At 37.9% G+C, this 21,086-nt stretch overlaps 1 long non-coding RNA gene across 2 annotated transcripts in view; it reads left to right on the forward strand.

The window, feature by feature from the left end:
* The first annotated feature begins 525 nt into the window (after nucleotides 1-525).
* Nucleotides 526-21,086, forward strand: part of LOC135077742 (uncharacterized) — a 29,571-nt gene continuing 9,010 nt past the window's right edge. Inside the window, exons 1-2 of one of the 2 annotated variants that reach the window (XR_010258494.1) lie at nucleotides 526-618; nucleotides 922-977. This is a non-coding gene — a long non-coding RNA (uncharacterized LOC135077742). Of the gene's footprint in view, nucleotides 619-819; nucleotides 836-921; nucleotides 978-21,086 lie in introns of those variants that run through there. The other variant, XR_010258495.1, reaches the window with a different exon arrangement.

Consider the following 21,086-nt stretch of genomic DNA (forward strand, 5'->3'; position numbering starts at 1 on the left):
CGTTGTTTGCGATGTAATAATTTGGGAAACGTTTTTTGGCCAAACATTAGTAATCCATAAATTAGTATAATGAGATTGGAATGTTTAAAATTTAATAAATAGGTTTAGATGCGGCGGGGGTGGACCTTGGGCCAACCCTAAGCAGTTTATTTAATTTTATACATACGTAAATGATTTCTTTAATCACTTTTACCAAATTATTCATAATAACCGATTGTTATTAATAATTCTTTTTCTATCATAATTAATCATCATAATCAAATCAGATTAAATAAAATCTGAGTTGCGTTCTATATCCTTTAGAGCGCCATGGTCTTTTTTAAAATACAAAACGTTTAACATTTCCGTGCAATATTTCTTTGATAAAAATACTTATAGAAATGCTTTAGTTATTTTATGCGTATTTTTGCGATTGCCTAAAACCCTAAATCTTTATTTTCAAAACAGAAATATATTTTTTTACTGTTCCAGGCGAAATAGGTTGGTGACCAATAGGTTAAACAAAAGTTGTCTATGGTCATAAGTTTTGTGGCCAAAAAAAGTTGAGTGAGACATTTCGCGCTCATTCACTTCCGCCTCCCTCTCGGTCGCAACTGTTTTGCATCTTGTTTCATCGCGGTAAGTTATGTGTAAATATTATTAAAATTATAATCCATTGATTTGTCAAATAATAAAAAACTATTGTACAAATCAATTTCGATGATATATCAACTTAATTGTTTCTTTTCATCGTTCCGTTAGTGTAGGCATCATTTTTGTTGAAGGGGACGCCATTGTAAAACAAATGAAATAATGTTAAACAAACAACTTTTTATGGTTTAAAACTTTTTAAAGTGTAATGATCGAAGTTTTAAGTGTATTTTAGGTTCTTCAGTGCCATAATTTGTGGTTCTTTAGTTCATTAAATGTGTATAATTGCAGTTTCACGATGCCCCGCTTCAACTACGATTCCACCACGGCCGTCTGCATCGCCACGGGTAAGTCTTTTATAGTCTTATTTGTTCTTCTTTCCATTATTTTCTGTGTTTAGGTCCTTTGGTTCGTTAAAAATATACTATGTTTGGCTTTGATGAATAGTTATGGACCGCCATTTTTCTTCTTTTTTAATTGACTTGGCAATGGTGTTGTAGGTAGTTCATAACTGCATAAGATCTAGCTTTTTCAAGTCAATAACTTCACACATTTTCTAAATATAGTTGACAAGGGCGTAGCCCCTTATTCTATTTGCCAAGTTATTTAAATTACCTACACCTACCTACAATCATGGACCTATAAAAAAAGGTCCATGCCTAACAGTAAATAGTTAATAACACGTAAGAAATCTTTATATTTTGAAACATGTCAATTCCACACAAGGTACTTGTATTAATAATGTGCTAACAGGCAAGTTATCATTTCATTGTTGATGAACATAAATTCACATTATCTATCAATAAAAGTTATTTAGATCTTCTTACTCTGAGATGGTTTTCATATGAATAGTTATGTAAAATAATTTTACATGTAGGATTATTTACTGTTGAAATTGATGTTACATTATGTATTTAAAATACACAAGTAAGCATAACTTTAGTTCTTATTATAAACAAAGCATTTATTGAATCACATCTAATTTAATTAATGTTTCAGTGTAGTAAAAGAATTGATTTGCTCTGAAATCAAATCAATAATAAGAACTTGATTGAATCCTTCTCAAATATTGGTAGGTAATATCAATGCAGTTTAAATATTATTTGAAAACCTTCAGATTTGCAATAGGATTATTTGCATTTGATACTCCTTAAATATATCCTGCGCTTGTTATATTTGTATTTATTTATCAATATTTTCAATTTAGTGCGTTGAATTCTGATTTGACATTCATCTTACTAGGTATAGGTACTTTTTTTTGAACTTGTATATGTCTGGATCTGACCATAATATCTAGCCTTTTATGAATCAAGATTAATAATTATACTAATTATAATTTACCTACTTGAATAGTGGTATTAATAACATTTAATTTTTATCTCTTGTCATAAATTAATTAAATTCAAATAGATGTGCACCAATTGATTGAAGTTATCAATATTCATCATGTTTGAAATTGGTCCTATATCTACTTAGATTATTAATCTAAGGTCCTATAATATTTTTCATTTTTACAGAAACATAAATTCTAAATTTCTTTTGATTCATATTATTACTAATTTAATTTAGGTATGTTTGATAAGCAGAAATTAGGTAGGTAGGTACCTACTTATTGTCTCAATAGGGTTAGGCAAGCCTGTTATTTGAATTTGCATTAGTTTTATTTTAGGAAATATTGTATCAATGCAATGCATTTTTTAGGTAGGATTAGCCTAATAAAATTACTTGTTGTAATATGAACTTACTGCAAAATGGTACAGTTACAGTAAAATAGGTTAGTACTAATTTGTATAATCATTGACTTCCATCATTACATACCTTAACTGGTAGGCATTTGTTTTTAATACAATTTACTGTTTTCTTTAGTAATTTGGATACATTACCTACCTACTTAAGTAGGTAATGTTGTTGTTCAATTATAATAAAACTAGCTTTCCGCCCGCGGCTTCGCCCGCGTGGAATTTTGTCTGTCACAGAAAAACTTTATCGCGCGCGTCCCTGTTTCAAAAACCGGGATAAAAACTATCCTATGTTCTTTCCCGGGACTCAAACTATCTCTATGCCAAATTTCATCAAAATCGGTTGCGAGGTTTAAGCGGGAAAGCGTAACAGACAGACAGACAGACAGAGTTACTTTCGCATTTATAATATTAGTTGGGATTAGTTGGGATTAGTTGGGATAGTTGGGATTAGTTGGGATAGTTGGGATTTCAAACTTTTGTTTACATTAAACTTCTTATTACTATTAGCACTAGCTGCTATTAATTGTATGAGTTTGGATTTTCGGTTTAGGTAGGTCTCTATAGGTAGGTATATCTACTTTTAAATTTAATTTAATTTCTTTTATTTATTAGTAAAAAACAAACTTAATTTCAATTACCAAAACAATAAAAGTAATTATTAATCAGGTAGGCATTGTAAAATTTATCACTTGTTCATTGCATAACCATTTATAACTGAATATGAATTTATTGACGATTTATTTTCAGAAAATTTGTTGGCACTATAGTTTGTCATTTTGTTTTCTGTGTGTACCTCAAAATTAGCATGATTGATATTGCTTTAAGGTGATGTTCTAAGGCCTTGTCAAAATGCTTTAGATATTTTAGCGGAGAGTGTTAGAATATAATGAAAGTATTTTTATAATATTACATAACTGAGTTGAAAATTAGCATTAATTATGTGACCAATCTTTTAATTATCTTCCCTGTGTCATATAAATCTATAACACTTTTTATCATTCAATTTAGATACTGAAGTTGCATTCTTTACACGTTTATATTTTATGACAATAATGACAATAATTTTAAGAGAAGATTGACTTGAATCTTTTTAGAGTTTTCGTTATTTTTGTCTTGATAAGGTATCAGCATATTATCTGAAAATAAAGAAACCACCTGCATTTTGTATTTCGAAGCAAATTACTTTCTTTTAAATTATGTATTCGTAATGCATAATAAGCGCGACTTCATTGTCAATTGTCAATCAGACTATTATTAATTATTAATTTCTGGTAAAGGATTGTCCCATCAAGGCGATGCACGGTATAAAGGTAATAATGCACAGTGTGTAGCCATGTCAGCATGTGCATCCGCTTTGTCAGTTATTAAAAATCGGGCCGTGTTTGATGTTGCGGATATCAATACTATTCTTCAGTACGGTGATTTACTTTACTTGCAGTGCAAACCTCGGGACCACGTTTTCTTATTACCAGACGAATTGCCAAATGATTATCGAGTAGGGAACTTCGCAGTTAAAATTAATGCAATGGAACCCAACTGGATTGAAAACGGGCTTTTTCCAGCTTCACTGCGCGATGTTGATGTTGCAACATTGCAGTTAGTTCATATTTTGCGCGACCGTGTATTCACTCGCGAACGTAACGATACTCGGGATAGTTACTTGTTCACCGGGAACAATTATACGGTTTCTTTTTGGAAATTTGGCAACAAATTTTATTTATTCAATAGCCATGCGGTTGGCATCAATAATACATTTAATCATCGGGACGAAACTCAAAATAAGGCGCGTTTGTTTTGTTGCCAAAATTTAGAAGATCTCGCAAAATTACTGTTCATAGGACATGCGTATACCTCGGCGCAATATTCTATACATAAATTAACTGTAGTAAATTTTGCGCTAAACTTAGATCCCGTCGTCCCACTCGAGCCACGCGACGCGAAATTAACAACGTTGAAACCTGTCGTAGTCCTTGAAAAAGTTGAGTTAGAATCAATAGACATTGCACCGGTGCAATCCAAACGAGGTCGACCCAAAAAAAAGAGATCATCTAAATCTAAAGTAGATTCTTCCGCACCGAAAAAATCTAAATTAACTAATGAAAAATTAAAACCAGTTGTGGTTCTTGAAAGAGTAGATTTAACTGCGTTAAAAATTGCCCATGATGCGAAACCTTTGTCCGTCAGTACTACACATTCTGATGTCAAATTGAAATTAAAGCCAGTCGTTGTAATTGATCGGGTCGATTTAAATAGCGGTCGGGTTAGTAACGTAACGTCAACCAAAACCCTTAGACACCGAGAGGCTGTTAAACGATATGCTGCCCAGAACCCCACTGTTCATAGGGACGCGGTCAAAAAGTACTCACAAAAAAATCCCTCGGTTAATAGGGACGCGGTTACACGATACTCTCAAAACAATCCCTCCGTTAACAGGGACGCGGTTCAACGGTACGTTCAAAAAAATCCCTCCGTTCACAGGGACGCGGTTAAACGGTACGCGCAAAATAATCCCTCGGTTAATAGGGAAGCGGTAAAACGGTATTCGCAACAAAATCCGGAAGTTAATAAAGAAGCGTCACAACAATATAATGTAGTAAACAGAAATTTAGAACCCGCGTTGCGTAATTCCAATATTTTGATCGGGCAAAAACAAAACGACGATTTAGATTCCATTCAGACTCATTCTTTTAAAAAAATGTCTTTAAATGACAGTCACAGATGTCCTCAATGTCAGGCGCGAATTTTTGTTGAGGAAAAAGGTAGAGTCAAGTGGTGTTGTGGTTCTGGAGCATATAATGTTCAAAATTTACCGCCGTTAACCGAAGAGTTCTATTCCCACCCAGCTTTCCTTCTAAGACCGCGAGCTTTCAATAATTTGTTTTCGTTTAGCGCATTAGGCGTTTCTCATGGTTTTCATCAACCAAATTCCGGTGTGTCTTTCTTAAAAATTCAGGGCCGAACTTACCATCGCGTTTTTGATTTAGCTTACACTGACACATATAATCCTATCGGTATGTACATTTACGACGAAAGGGAAAGGACAGCTGTAAGCCAAAATTTAGACATGGAGGTAGTTCGCTGCATTACCAATTTTATGCATAATGTTAGTCCGTACATAGATTGTTTTAAACGTTTAAGTCAGGAGCCTTCCGAGGAGGCACATTTGATATTTGAACCCACGTCGCGACGCTCCCATGGTAATATTTTGGGAGACATGCCAATCGGTTCGGAAATAGCCGCAATTCTGAGCACAGAACGCGAACGCTATATTCCTAAAGCTATAGTCATATGGCGCATAGGTGCTCGAAAACCGCACACTGTAGACATTTTACATCCGCTGTATGAAACTTTCCAATATCCTTTGCTGTATCCACACGGTAATCCCGGTTGGTTACCGAATAGACTCGATAACAACGGCGTAAAACTAACACAAAATAAATACGTCCGTTGTTTGTTGCTATCTGAGCCGCGGTTTTCAGAGTTGAACAGACTTTCTGAGGAATGGATAGTAGATATGTTTTGTAGAATTTCAGAGGAACGACTTAGGTACATTTTTAACATGCAGAATCATTCCTCAGATGCTGCTCTTAGATCTGCTCCCCTTCAGGAAGTAGAAAACTCAGTAGAGATAAGTAACCAGATAGCAGCAGATGAAACCATACGGGGAGAGGGCGGTGTTGTGCCGGGACGTGTCTATCTGCCCAATACATTTACTGGAGGTCCACGGTATATGAAAACTAAATATATGGATGCGATTGCACTGGTCAATAGACTGGGCACTCCATCATACTTTTTAACGATGACATGCAATCCAAAGTGGCCCGAGATCCAACAATCTACTCCACAAGGACAAAGGCCTAATCCTTTAATTTGTGCGAGAGTTTTTAACTTGAAACTCGCACAACTTTTAAAAGACCTTAGAACTGGTGCTTGGTTTGGTAGATGTATGTATATTATGCATGTCATAGAGTTTCAAAAACGAGGACTGCCCCATGCCCACATTTGTTTTAGAATCGAAGGGGGTGGTCCCATACAAAATTTTGAAATCGATCAATTTGTAAGGGCAGATATCCCTCCTCCTTCTGAGGCAGGTGGTAGATTACGCAAGGCCGTGCTTGATCACATGATACACGGCCCATGTGGACCTCCACATAGAACAGATTTGCCATGTTGGGATACTGAAAAAATGAAATGCACAAAGTATTTCCCTAAATCTGAAACGGCTGTAACTTACTGCGATGACAAAGGTTTTGTTCATTTACGCCGTGATAGTAAAAACCAAGCCACCATTAAATTTAGAAATAGAGACATAACGGTTAGTGATTTGTGGGTCGTTCCGTACAATGCCGCTCTTCTCCTCAAGTATGACTGTCACATAAATTTATTAGCATATTCCGCACGCGCGATCGTCAAATATCTATTCAAATACATGACCAAAGGTCCTGACGAATCGCGCGTTACTGTCGTTCCCGATTCAGATAAAAACAATGAAATCGAGCAGTATGTCACCAAACGTTACCTTGGTTCTTGCGAAGCGACGTGGCGCATTTTAGAGTTTGACGTAACAGCTCGCGAACCGAACGTAAAGCAGCTCGCCGTACACCTTGAGGGCCAACAATCCATCTTTTTCAAGCCGGGAACCGAAGCAGATGCCGCGCGCCGCGCTCATTCGGACTTAATAACTTATTTTAAAAGGCCTCTCGGTGAACAGTTTGATAACATAACGTACTTGGATTTTTACGAGCGGTTTATTGTACATTCACGACGTCCCACCACTAAAAATGTAGAAATCTATGAATTGAGTAATAATAAATTTTTGACAAGACGGCAAAGGGGCGAATTAGTATCGCGTTTATTCTGGGTCGCGCCAAACAGAGGTGAATTATTTTACTTGCGTCTTCTTTTAGCGTCTCAGCCGTGTCGTAGTTACGACGATTTATATAAACTTGGTGGTCCATTGTGCAAAACTTTCCAGGAAGCTGCGAAAGCTCTCGGAATCGCGGACGATGAAGCGGAGTATGAGATTGCTATGCAGGAAGCATCTACATTTTTGACTGGACCACGGCTGCGTAGCTTTTTCGTACTCTTAGCTGTGAACGGGGTTAGGGTCGTTTCTTTGTGGGATAAGTACAAACATTTAATTGGTCAGGATTTTTTGCAGCGTTTATCCGATGACGCAGAAAAAGCGTACAAACTTTGTCTCGTCCAAATCGACCGGTTATTGCGTAAACATGGGACATCCCTTGTCGAGCAAGGGTTACCGGGCGTTATAGACGATTCGACCGAAGTAGGCCGCGAGCGCGTCGAATATAATCGCGACGAATTAAACACGTTCGTAAGTAGCTGGCTACCAAAATTATCCCCCGACCAAAACCTCGTGTTTAGTTATATTCACACTCTCCTGAGTGACAGCGAGTTCCGAAACTCTAACAATACTGCCATTTTCATTGACGGGCCTGCCGGAACAGGTAAAACTTTGCTTTTAAATGTAATTACTGCACACGCACGCGGAAATTCAGGAATTGTCTTGTGTACGGCGAGTTCAGGTATCGCGGCGCAAAATTACGTAGGCGGCATTACGGCACATAGCATGTTTAAATTCCCCCTCAACCCCGTAGATGATCTTGGTTACTGGAGCATTACCAATGGTTCGCAGCGCGCTGAGCTTGTTCGACAAGCTGACGTTATTATTTACGACGAAGCCCCTATGGCTCACAAATATTTAATTCACCTGCTTGATAGGTCTCTCCGCGATTTGATGAAGTGTAACAGGCTTTTTGGTGGGAAAATCGTAATTTTCGCAGGAGATTTCCGTCAGATACCTCCTGTCGTAGTAAAAGCTAAAAGTAACTCTGACGTAATCAATTGTTCAGTCAAGTCCTCACCGATTTGGGAACAAATTAAAATTTTCAACTTGAGCACTTCCCAACGTAACAGAGACGACCCAGAGTATTCTGACTTTTTATTAAAACTGGGATCGAATCAATTGCCGGTTCAAACTGTAAAGGTAAATCGTTCAATTTTAAATTTAGTAGATTTAACTTCCCACCTTTCTTATGTTACAGATTTGAACGATTTAATAGATTTTGTTTTTTCACATGTTGTCATTATTGAACCGGACACGTGTGCTGGTCGAGCAATACTCACCACACACAATCAAAACGTTAGGGAAATTAATTCCATAGTATTAGATAGAGTAGAGTCGGAACCGTTACACTTTTATTCAATCGATAAAGTCCTTTCCGATAACGCGGACGATATATTTTTAGGCGCGGACGCGTTAAATAAACTGCAGCCAAAGGGTGTTCCAGAACATGATCTAACACTAAAAGTAGGATGCGTGTGCATGATAATCCGCAATCTTAGTTTTTCAGACCGACTGGTCAATGGCACAAAAGTTATCGTCGTGAAAACTACGCCGCGCATAATAACCGTTCGCAAGCCAGGCGAAACAAACGAATTTTTGATTCCGCGTATCTTGTTTAAAGCTCCAATCGAACCGGACAGCCCCATCGAAATGACGCGACGGCAATTCCCCTTAGCTCTGTGTTATGCCATGACTGTTCATAAGAGTCAGGGGCAGACTATAAATCGGGTAGGCGTAGACTTGCGGTCGGACGTGTTCAGTCATGGCCAATTGTACGTAGCGTTAGGTCGGGTCCAAGAAAAATCGGATATCAAAATTTTAGTTTCGCGCGATAAATTAGTCGACGATAAACTTTTGCTTAATAATGTAGTGTACCCGCAGCTTCTTTAGATTACTTTTTTTATATATTTTTTTATTTTTACGCAGTTTCTCGGAAAGTGTAAATATAATTCACCTCATCAATCAATTGACAATTCTTTTGTGTATATTTTAAAATCAATTAAAATCAAGCTGACACGCCTATACACGTGCATTATTTATTTATTTTTGCTTTTTTATACTCATTTCGCATGAATTCAAAATTTGGTGGTTTTTGTTTGGGCATGTTGGTTTTGTGTATATGAGTTATGCGTGTGTGGTGGTGTGAGTGGAGATAGTGAAGTATCGGGGGAATGGGCTATGTTAAATATCATCTCTACACTGTAGGGGTGGATCGGTATAGCGTCGTCACTTGGAGTATAAATCCATTTACATTGGTGTTTGATTTTAGAATAGGAGCTTTCTCGGTCAACCAAATTGAAGAAGAGATGTTATGATATCGCTGAAGGGCGAACTGAAGGATAGACGTGGACGACTGTTGGGGGGACACGCCAGCCTGTGGGCTGATGTTGCTGATGCTGTGGGAAACACCGGCGGACGTCTTGGGGAAGGTAACGACATCGAAGCGAAGAGTGTGGAGTTCGACAGCCGCATAGCTGCGGGCGTGAAGTTGAGGGGGAAGAGACCGGAGAGAAGATGCAGGGGTGACGAATCAAGGTAAGGTTAATAACCGCTTGATAATGTCCCACTTGTGCCAATTGAATGCCTCAGCGTCGACGGAATGTCAGGAAGTCTAGGTACAAGTACGAGTATGCCAATATAACAAACATATGCATGGTTCCGGAGGCAACGAGCAATGGGTGTGTTGATTTTTTGTTAGTTATATGCCGTTTTAAGCGTAACTGAACGGAATTGTTCTTACCAGCATATAATGGATATCGTATAATTGTCATTTTGTAAAAGTAAGCTTCAACCAAACCAACGCGTGCAAATCACCATCGCCGACGCGATCATAGGCGAATGACAGGTCGCACGACCAGTCATTGGCCTATGATCGCGCCGGCGATGGCAATCTGCACGCGTTGGTTTGGTTGAAGCTGAAATAATGTACAGGGGTAGCCTTTTTTTTCGCATTACTTGAATAAGCAATGCACGCTGCGTCGTAGGTTACACTGAAGAACATAGGTACTTTTATAGATATATAAAGTGCTTTAAACGGTTATGTGGAGAGTAGGTTTTCGAGGGAGCACATATAATATTTGAACCCATGCAATGACCGTGACGTAATGAATATGTCCGTTTGTTTCTTGCTATCTAAACCGCGGTTTTCCGATTTTTTTTATATTGTATGTAAAAAAATACAGTTGGCTTTAGGGATGGTCAATGGGGCCACTCCCGCCGCAACTTGACCTATTTTTAATACTATGTTGCATAAATTAGTAATAAAACATAATGACAATAAAGTGATCCCCTCCATTGTCAAGATTATCTTCAGTCTGAATTGTTATTTTTATTAAATTAAAAAGAAAGATCTTGAATTTGTCATTCTCACTAAAATGTCTCTAAAATATGATCGAGTGAAACGATGGCTGGCTCATCCGTCATGTCTGTAAACAGGCGCTGCCTTCGGGGACTGGTCAAACCAAGTTGTCCAGATTTTTACGCTTTTATTTTTGAATGGGGTGATGTTATAGCATTACTTTGCCACAGTTCCCATAGGCCATAGATAGTCAAAAATATTTTTGGTTACTTTAGTGTCAAAACAGTCACATTATTGGTAATAACACATTACACGATTGGAAGGGATCCTCTTCAATCTTATTGTGTTTAAGTTTTTTCAGTCTGAATTATTACTATCATTAGAATATGAAAAAAGATATCTTGGATTTGTCATTCTCACTAAAATGTCTCTGGGGTGGTGGCGTGGTGAGGCGGGTCGTTACATTCTCTAAAATATGATCGAGTGAAGCGATGGCTGGCTCATCCGTCATGTCTGTGAACAGGCGCTGCCTTCGGGGACTGGTCAAACCAAGTTGTCCAGATTTTTACGCTTTTAATTTTGGATGGGGTGATGTTATAGTATTACTTTGCCACAGTTTCCATAGAGAGTCAAAAATATTTTTGGTTACTTTAGTGTCAAAACAGTCACATTATTGGTAATAAAACATTACACGATTGGAAGGGATCCTCTTCAATCTTATTGTTTAAGTTTTTTCAGTCTAAATTATTACTATCATTAGAATATGAAAAAAGATATCTTGGATTTGTCATTCTCACTAAAATGTCTCTGGGGTGGTGGCGTGGTGAGGCGGGTCGTTACATTCTCTAAAATATGATCGAGTGAAGCGATGGCTGGCTCATCCGTCATGTCTGTGAACAGGCGCTGCCTTCGGGGACTGGTCAAACCAAGTTGTCCAGATTTTTACGCTTTTAATTTTGGATGGGGTGATGTTATAGTATTACTTTGCCACAGTTTCCATAGAGAGTCAAAAATATTTTTGGTTACTTTAGTGTCAAAACAGTCACATTATTGGTAATAAAACATTACACGATTGGAAGGGATCCTCTTCAATCTTATTGTTTAAGTTTTTTCAGTCTAAATTATTACTATCATTAGAATATGAAAAAAGATATCTTGGATTTGTCATTCTCACTAAAATGTCTCTGGGGTGGTGGCGTGGTGAGGCGGGTCGTTACATTCTCTAAAATATGATCGAGTGAAGCGATGGCTGGCTCATCCGTCATGTCTGTGAACAGGCGCTGCCTTCGGGGACTGGTCAAACCAAGTTGTCCAGATTTTTACGCTTTTAATTTTGGATGGGGTGATGTTATAGTATTACTTTGCCACAGTTTCCATAGAGAGTCAAAAATATTTTTGGTTACTTTAGTGTCAAAACAGTCACATTATTGGTAATAAAACATTACACGATTGGAAGGGATCCTCTTCAATCTTATTGTTTAAGTTTTTTCAGTCTGAATTATTACTATCATTAGAATATGAAAAAAGATATCTTGGATTTGTCATTCTCACTAAAATGTCTCTGGGGTGGTGGCGTGGTGAGGCGGGTCGTTACATTCTCTAAAATATGATCGAGTGAAGCGATGGCTGGCTCATCCGTCATGTCTGTGAACAGGCGCTGCCTTCGGGGACTGGTCAAACCAAGTTGTCCAGATTTTTTCGCTTTTAATTTTGGATGGGGTGATGTTATAGCATTACTTTGCCACAGTTCCCATAGATAGTCAAAAATATTTTTGGTTACTTTAGTGTCAAAACAGTCACATTATTGGTAATAACACATTACACGATTGGAAGGGATCCTCTTCAATCTTATTGTGTTTAAGTTTTTTCAGTCTGAATTATTACTATCATTAGAATATGAAAAAAGATATCTTGGATTTGTCATTCTCACTAAAATGTCTCTGGGGTGGTGGCGTGGTGAGGCGGGTCGTTACATTCTCTAAAATATGATCGAGTGAAGCGATGGCTGGCTCATCCGTCATGTCTGTGAACAGGCGCTGCCTTCGGGGACTGGTCAAACCAAGTTGTCCAGATTTTTACGCTTTTAATTTTGAATGGGGTGATGTTATACTATTACTTTGCCACAGTTCCCATAGCATAGATAGTCAAAAATATTTTTGGTTACTTTAGTGTCAAAACAGTCACATTATTGGTAATAAAACATTACACGATTGAAAGGGATCCTCTTCAATCTTATTGTGATTAAGTTTTTTCAGTCTGAATTATTACTATCATTAGAATATGAAAAAAGATGTCTTGGATTTGTCATTCTCACTAAAATGTCTCTGGGGTGGTGGCGTGGTGAGGCGGGTCGTTACATTCTCTAAAATATGATCGAGTGAAGCGATGGCTGGCTCATCCGTCATGTCTGTGAACAGGCGCTGCCTTCGGGGACTGGTCAAACCAAGTTGTCCAGATTTTTACGCTTTTAATTTTGGATGGGGTGATGTTATAGTATTACTTTGCCACAGTTTCCATAGAGAGTCAAAAATATTTTTGGTTACTTTAGTGTCAAAACAGTCACATTATTGGTAATAAAACATTACACGATTGGAAGGGATCCTCTTCAATCTTATTGTTTAAGTTTTTTCAGTCTGAATTATTACTATCATTAGAATATGAAAAAAGATATCTTGGATTTGTCATTCTCACTAAAATGTCTCTGGGGTGGTGGCGTGGTGAGGCGGGTCGTTACATTCTCTAAAATATGATCGAGTGAAGCGATGGCTGGCTCATCCGTCATGTCTGTGAACAGGCGCTGCCTTCGGGGACTGGTCAAACCAAGTTGTCCAGATTTTTACGCTTTTAATTTTGGATGGGGTGATGTTATAGCATTACTTTGCCACAATTCCCATAGATAGTCAAAAATATTTTTGGTTACTTTAGTGTCAAAACAGTCACATTATTGGTAATAAAACATTACACGATTGGAAGGGATCCTCTTCAATCTTATTGTGTTTAAGTTTTTTCAGTCTGAATTATTACTATCATTAGAAAATGAAAAAAGATATCTTGGATTTGTCATTCTCACTAAAATGTCTCTGGGGTGGTGGCGTGGTGAGGCGGGTCGTTACATTCTCTAAAATATGATCGAGTGAAGCGATGGCTGGCTCATCCGTCATGTCTGTGAACAGGCGCTGCCTTCGGGGACTGGTCAAACCAAGTTGTCCAGATTTTTACGCTTTTAATTTTGAATGGGGTGATGTTATACTATTACTTTGCCACAGTTCCCATAGCATAGATAGTCAAAAATATTTTTGGTTACTTTAGTGTCAAAACAGTCACATTATTGGTAATAAAACATTACACGATTGAAAGGGATCCTCTTCAATCTTATTGTGATTAAGTTTTTTCAGTCTGAATTATTACTATCATTAGAATATGAAAAAAGATGTCTTGGATTTGTCATTCTCACTAAAATGTCTCTGGGGTGGTGGCGTGGTGAGGCGGGTCGTTACATTCTCTAAAATATGATCGAGTGAAGCGATGGCTGGCTCATCCGTCATGTCTGTGAACAGGCGCTGCCTTCGGGGACTGGTCAAACCAAGTTGTCCAGATTTTTACGCTTTTAATTTTGAATGGGGTGATGTTATAGCATTACTTTGCCACAGTTCCCATAGATAGTCAAAAATATTTTTGGTTACTTTAGTGTCAAAACAGTCACATTATTGGTAATAACACATTACACGATTGAAAGGGATCCTCTTCGATCTTATTGTGTTTAAGTTTTTTCAGTCTGAATTATTACTATCATTAGAATATGAAAAAAGATATCTTGGATTTGTCATTCTCACTAAAATGGCTCTGGGGTGGTGGCGTGGTGAGGCGGGTCGTTACATTCTCTAAAATATGATCGAGTGAAGCGATGGCTGGCTCATCCGTCATGTCTGTGAACAGGCGCTGCCTTCGGGGACTGGTCAAACCAAGTTGTCCAGATTTTTACGCTTTTAATTTTGAATGGGGTGATGTTATAGCATTACTTTGCCACAGTTCCCATAGATAGTCAAAAATATTTTTGGTTACTTTAGTGTCAAAACAGTCACATTATTGGTAATAAAACATTACACGATTGGAAGGGATCCTCTTCAATCTTATTGTGTTTAAGTATTTTCAGTCTGAATTATTACTATCATTAGAATATGAAAAAAGATATCTTGGATTTGTCATTCTCACTAAAATGGCTCTGGGGTGGTGGCGTGGTGAGGCGGGTCGTTACATTCTCTAAAATATGATCGAGTGAAGCGATGGCTGGCTCATCCGTCATGTCTGTGAACAGGCGCTGCCTTCGGGGACTGGTCAAACCAAGTTGTCCAGATTTTTACGCTTTTAATTTTGAATGGGGTGATGTTATAGCATTACTTTGCCACAGTTCCCATAGATAGTCAAAAATATTTTTGGTTACTTTAGTGTCAAAACAGTCACATTATTGGTAATAAAACATTACACGATTGAAAGGGATCCTCTTCAATCTTATTGTGTTTAAGTATTTTCAGTCTGAATTATTACTATCATTAGAATATGAAAAAAGATATCTTGGATTTGTCATTCTCACTAAAATGGCTCTGGGGTGGTGGCGTGGTGAGGCGGGTCGTTACATTCTCTAAAATATGATCGAGTGAAGCGATGGCTGGCTCATCCGTCATGTCTGTGAACAGGCGCTGCCTTCGGGGACTGGTCAAACCAAGTTGTCCAGATTTTTACGCTTTTAATTTTGAATGGGGTGATGTTATAGCATTACTTTGCCACAGTTCCCATAGATAGTCAAAAATATTTTTGGTTACTTTAGTGTCAAAACAGTCACATTATTGGTAATAAAACATTACACGATTGAAAGGGATCCTCTTCAATCTTATTGTGTTTAAGTTTTTTCAGTCTGAATTATTACTATCATTAGAATATGAAAAAAGATATCTTGGATTTGTCATTCTCACTAAAATGGCTCTGGGGTGGTGACGTGGTGAGGCGGGTCGTTACATTCTCTAAAATATGATCGAGTGAAGCGATGGCTGGCTCATCCGTCATGTCTGTGAACAGGCGCTGCCTTCGGGGACTGGTCAAACCAAGTTGTCCAGATTTTTACGCTTTTAATTTTGAATGGGGTGATGTTATAGCATTACTTTGCCACAGTTCCCATAGATAGTCAAAAATATTTTTGGTTACTTTAGTGTCAAAACAGTCACATTATTGGTAATAAAACATTACACGATTGGAAGGGATCCTCTTCAATCTTATTGTTTAAGTTTTTTCAGTCTGAATTATTACTATCATTAGAATATGAAAAAAGATATCTTGGATTTGTCATTCTCACTAAAATGGCTCTGGGGTGGTGGCGTGGTGAGGCGGGTCGTTACATTCTCTAAAATATGATCGAGTGAAGCGATGGCTGGCTCATCCGTCATGTCTGTGAACAGGCGCTGCCTTCGGGGACTGGTCAAACCAAGTTGTCCAGATTTTTACGCTTTTAATTTTGAATGGGGTGATGTTATAGCATTACTTTGCCACAGTTCCCATAGATAGTCAAAAATATTTTTGGTTACTTTAGTGTCAAAACAGTCACATTATTGGTAATAAAACATTACACGATTGAAAGGGATCCTCTTCAATCTTATTGTGTTTAAGTTTTTTCAGTCTGAATTATTACTATCATTAGAATATGAAAAAAGATATCTTGGATTTGTCATTCTCACTAAAATGGCTCTGGGGTGGTGACGTGGTGAGGCGGGTCGTTACATTCTCTAAAATATGATCGAGTGAAGCGATGGCTGGCTCATCCGTCATGTCTGTGAACAGGCGCTGCCTTCGGGGACTGGTCAAACCAAGTTGTCCAGATTTTTACGCTTTTAATTTTGAATGGGGTGATGTTATAGCATTACTTTGCCACAGTTCCCATAGATAGTCAAAAATATTTTTGGTTACTTTAGTGTCAAAACAGTCACATTATTGGTAATAAAACATTACACGATTGGAAGGGATCCTCTTCAATCTTATTGTTTAAGTTTTTTCAGTCTGAATTATTACTATCATTAGAATATGAAAAAAGATATCTTGGATTTGTCATTCTCACTAAAATGGCTCTGGGGTGGTGGCGTGGTGAGGCGGGTCGTTACATTCTCTAAAATATGATCGAGTGAAGCGATGGCTGGCTCATCCGTCATGTCTGTGAACAGGCGCTGCCTTCGGGGACTGGTCAAACCAAGTTGTCCAGATTTTTACGCTTTTAATTTTGGATGGGGTGATGTTATAGTATTACTTTGCCACAGTTTCCATAGAGAGTCAAAATATTTTTGGTTACTTTAGTGTCAAAACAGTCACATTATTGGTAATAAAACATTACACGATTGGAAGGGATCCTCTTCAATCTTATTGTGTTTAAGTTTTTTCAGTCTGAATTATTACTATCATTAGAAAATGAAAAAAGATATCTTGGATTTGTCATTCTCACTAAAATGTCTCTGGGGTGGTGGCGTGGTGAGGCGGGTCGTTACATTCTCTAAAATATGATCGAGTGAAGCGATGGCTGGCTCATCCGTCATGTCTGTGAACAGGCGCTGCCTTCGGGGACTGGTCAAACCAAGTTGTCCAGATTTTTACGCTTTTAATTTTGGATGGGGTGATGTTATAGCATTACTTTGCCACAGTTCCCATAGATAGTCAAAAATATTTTTGGTTACTTTAGTGTCAAAACAGTCACATTATTGGTAATAACACATTACACGATTGGAAGGGATCCTCTTCAATCTTATTGTGTTTAAGTTTTTTCAGTCTGAATTATTACTATCATTAGAATATGAAAAAAGATATCTTGGATTTGTCATTCTCACTAAAATGTCTCTGGGGTGGTGGCGTGGTGAGGCGGGTCGTTACATTCTCTAAAATATGATCGAGTGAAGCGATGGCTGGCTCATCCGTCATGTCTGTGAACAGGCGCTGCCTTCGGGGACTGGTCAAACCAAGTTGTCCAGATTTTTACGCTTTTAATTTTGGATGGGGTGATGTTATAGTATTACTTTGCCACAGTTTCCATAGAGAGTCAAAATATTTTTGGTTACTTTAGTGTCAAAACAGTCACATTATTGGTAATAAAACATTACACGATTGGAAGGGATCCTCTTCAATCTTATTGTGTTTAAGTTTTTTCAGTCTGAATTATTACTATCATTAGAAAATGAAAAAAGATATCTTGGATTTGTCATTCTCACTAAAATGTCTCTGGGGTGGTGGCGTGGTGAGGCGGGTCGTTACATTCTCTAAAATATGATCGAGTGAAGCGATGGCTGGCTCATCCGTCATGTCTGTGAACAGGCGCTGCCTTCGGGGACTGGTCAAACCAAGTTGTCCAGATTTTTACGCTTTTAATTTTGAATGGGGTGATGTTATAGTATTACTTTGCCACAGTTCCCATAGCATAGATAGTCAAAAATATTTTTGGTTACTTTAGTGTCAAAACAGTCACATTTGGTAATAATACATTACACGATTGAAAGGGATCCTCTTCGATCTTATTGTGTTTAAGTTTATTCAATCTGAATTATTACTATCATTAGAATATGAAAAAAGATATCTTGGATTTGTCATTCTCACTAAAATGTCTCTGGGGTGGTGGCGTGGTGAGGCGGGTCGTTACATTCTCTAAAATATGATCGAGTGAAGCGATGGCTGGCTCATCCGTCATGTCTGTGAACAGGCGCTGCCTTCGGGGACTGGTCAAACCAAGTTGTCCAGATTTTTACGCTTTTAATTTTGAATGGGGTGATGTTATAGCATTACTTTGCCACAGTTCCCATAGATAGTCAAAAATATTTTTGGTTACTTTAGTGTCAAAACAGTCACATTATTGGTAATAACACATTACACGATTGAAAGGGATCCTCTTCGATCTTATTGTGTTTAAGTTTTTTCAGTCTGAATTATTACTATCATTAGAATATGAAAAAAGATATCTTGGATTTGTCATTCTCACTAAAATGGCTCTGGGGTGGTGGCGTGGTGAGGCGGGTCGTTACATTCTCTAAAATATGATCGAGTGAAGCGATGGCTGGCTCATCCGTCATGTCTGTGAACAGGCGCTGCCTTCGGGGACTGGTCAAACCAAGTTGTCCAGATTTTTACGCTTTTAATTTTGAATGGGGTGATGTTATAGCATTACTTTGCCACAGTTCCCATAGATAGTCAAAAATATTTTTGGTTACTTTAGTGTCAAAACAGTCACATTATTGGTAATAAAACATTACACGATTGGAAGGGATCCTCTTCAATCTTATTGTGTTTAAGTATTTTCAGTCTGAATTATTACTATCATTAGAATATGAAAAAAGATATCTTGGATTTGTCATTCTCACTAAAATGGCTCTGGGGTGGTGGCGTGGTGAGGCGGGTCGTTACATTCTCTAAAATATGATCGAGTGAAGCGATGGCTGGCTCATCCGTCATGTCTGTGAACAGGCGCTGCCTTCGGGGACTGGTCAAACCAAGTTGTCCAGATTTTTACGCTTTTAATTTTGAATGGGGTGATGTTATAGCATTACTTTGCCACAGTTCCCATAGATAGTCAAAAATATTTTTGGTTACTTTAGTGTCAAAACAGTCACATTATTGGTAATAAAACATTACACGATTGAAAGGGATCCTCTTCAATCTTATTGTGTTTAAGTATTTTCAGTCTGAATTATTACTATCATTAGAATATGAAAAAAGATATCTTGGATTTGTCATTCTCACTAAAATGGCTCTGGGGTGGTGGCGTGGTGAGGCGGGTCGTTACATTCTCTAAAATATGATCGAGTGAAGCGATGGCTGGCTCATCCGTCATGTCTGTGAACAGGCGCTGCCTTCGGGGACTGGTCAAACCAAGTTGTCCAGATTTTTACGCTTTTAATTTTGAATGGGGTGATGTTATAGCATTACTTTGCCACAGTTCCCATAGATAGTCAAAAATATTTTTGGTTACTTTAGTGTCAAAACAGTCACATTATTGGTAATAAAACATTACACGATTGAAAGGGATCCTCTTCAATCTTATTGTGTTTAAGTTTTTTCAGTCTGAATTATTACTATCATTAGAATATGAAAAAAGATATCTTGGATTTGTCATTCTCACTAAAATGGCTCTGGGGTGGTGACGTGGTGAGGCGGGTCGTTACATTCTCTAAAATATGATCGAGTGAAGCGATGGCTGGCTCATCCGTCATGTCTGTGAACAGGCGCTGCCTTCGGGGACTGGTCAAACCAAGTTGTCCAGATTTTTACGCTTTTAATTTTGAATGGGGTGATGTTATAGCATTACTTTGCCACAGTTCCCATAGATAGTCAAAAATATTTTTGGTTACTTTAGTGTCAAAACAGTCACATTATTGGTAATAAAACATTACACGATTGGAAGGGATCCTCTTCAATCTTATTGTTTAAGTTTTTTCAGTCTGAATTATTACTATCATTAGAATATGAAAAAAGATATCTTGGATTTGTCATTCTCACTAAAATGGCTCTGGGGTGGTGGCGTGGTGAGGCGGGTCGTTACATTCTCTAAAATATGATCGAGTGAAGCGATGGCTGGCTCATCCGTCATGTCTGTGAACAGGCGCTGCCTTCGGGGACTGGTCAAACCAAGTTGTCCAGATTTTTACGCTTTTAATTTTGAATGGGGTGATGTTATAGCATTACTTTGCCACAGTTCCCATAGATAGTCAAAAATATTTTTGGTTACTTTAGTGTCAAAACAGTCACATTATTGGTAATAAAACATTACACGATTGAAAGGGATCCTCTTCAATCTTATTGTGTTTAAGTTTTTTCAGTCTGAATTATTACTATCATTAGAATATGAAAAAAGATATCTTGGATTTGTCATTCTCACTAAAATGGCTCTGGGGTGGTGACGTGGTGAGGCGGGTCGTTACATTCTCTAAAATATGATCGAGTGAAGCGATGGCTGGCTCATCCGTCATGTCTGTGAACAGGCGCTGCCTTCGGGGACTGGTCAAACCAAGTTGTCCAGATTTTTACGCTTTTAATTTTGAATGGGGTGATGTTATAGCATTACTTTGCCACAGTTCCCATAGATAGTCAAAAATATTTTTGGTTACTTTAGTGTCAAAACAGTCACATTATTGGTAATAAAACATTACACGATTGGAAGGGATCCTCTTCAATCTTATTGTTTAAGTTTTTTCAGTCTGAATTATTACTATCATTAGAATATGAAAAAAGATATCTTGGATTTGTCATTCTCACTAAAATGGCTCTGGGGTGGTGGCGTGGTGAGGCGGGTCGTTACATTCTCTAAAATATGATCGAGTGAAGCGATGGCTGGCTCATCCGTCATGTCTGTGAACAGGCGCTGCCTTCGGGGACTGGTCAAACCAAGTTGTCCAGATTTTTACGCTTTTAATTTTGAATGGGGTGATGTTATAGCATTACTTTGCCACAGTTCCCATAGATAGTCAAAAATATTTTTGGTTACTTTAGTGTCAAAACAGTCACATTTTTGGTAATAACACATTACACGATTGAA

Source organism: Ostrinia nubilalis, chromosome 13 (genome assembly GCF_963855985.1).
Source record: "Ostrinia nubilalis chromosome 13, ilOstNubi1.1, whole genome shotgun sequence".
Taxonomy (NCBI): domain Eukaryota; kingdom Metazoa; phylum Arthropoda; class Insecta; order Lepidoptera; family Crambidae; genus Ostrinia; species Ostrinia nubilalis.